The sequence below is a fragment of the Somniosus microcephalus genome, chromosome 4 (genome assembly GCF_052327205.1).
Source record: "Somniosus microcephalus isolate GS21.2 chromosome 4, FLI_Smic_1.0, whole genome shotgun sequence".
NCBI lineage: Eukaryota > Metazoa > Chordata > Chondrichthyes > Squaliformes > Somniosidae > Somniosus > Somniosus microcephalus.
In genome coordinates, this window is record NC_140990.1 from 1,695,609 (window position 1) to 1,695,965 (window position 357).

At 42.6% G+C, this 357-nt stretch overlaps 1 non-coding gene across 1 annotated transcript; it reads right to left on the minus strand.

Annotated features, from left to right (window-relative positions):
• Positions 1 to 239: 239 nt before the first annotated feature.
• On the minus strand, positions 240 to 323 carry trnal-uaa (transfer RNA leucine (anticodon UAA)). The gene has a single exon. It is a non-coding gene; the product is annotated as a tRNA-Leu (tRNA).
• Positions 324 to 357: the final 34 nt, after the last annotated feature.

The window sequence follows — 357 nt, forward strand, 5'->3', positions numbered from 1 at the left end:
CAGACAGAGAAACAGAGAGAGACGGACAGAGAGGGACAGACAGAGACAGAGAGAGACAGACAGAGAGAGACAGAGAGAAAAATGCAGATTCAGCTGATGGCAAAATAGGACTTGAAGAATTACATATGAGACCTTTCTTTCCATATCTATAAATATCTCATTGTTTCTTGGAGAATCAGCTGTTGACAAGGAAGTGTTGCTGAGCAGGATGAAAGGAAATGGATCTTAAATTAAAGAACTACCAGAAGTGGGGTTTGAACCCACTGTGGGTATAAACCCATTGGATCTTAAGTCCAATGCCTTAACCACTCGGCCATCCTGGTGCTGGCATTGTTTGCAGACTGTCTCTAAGAGAAT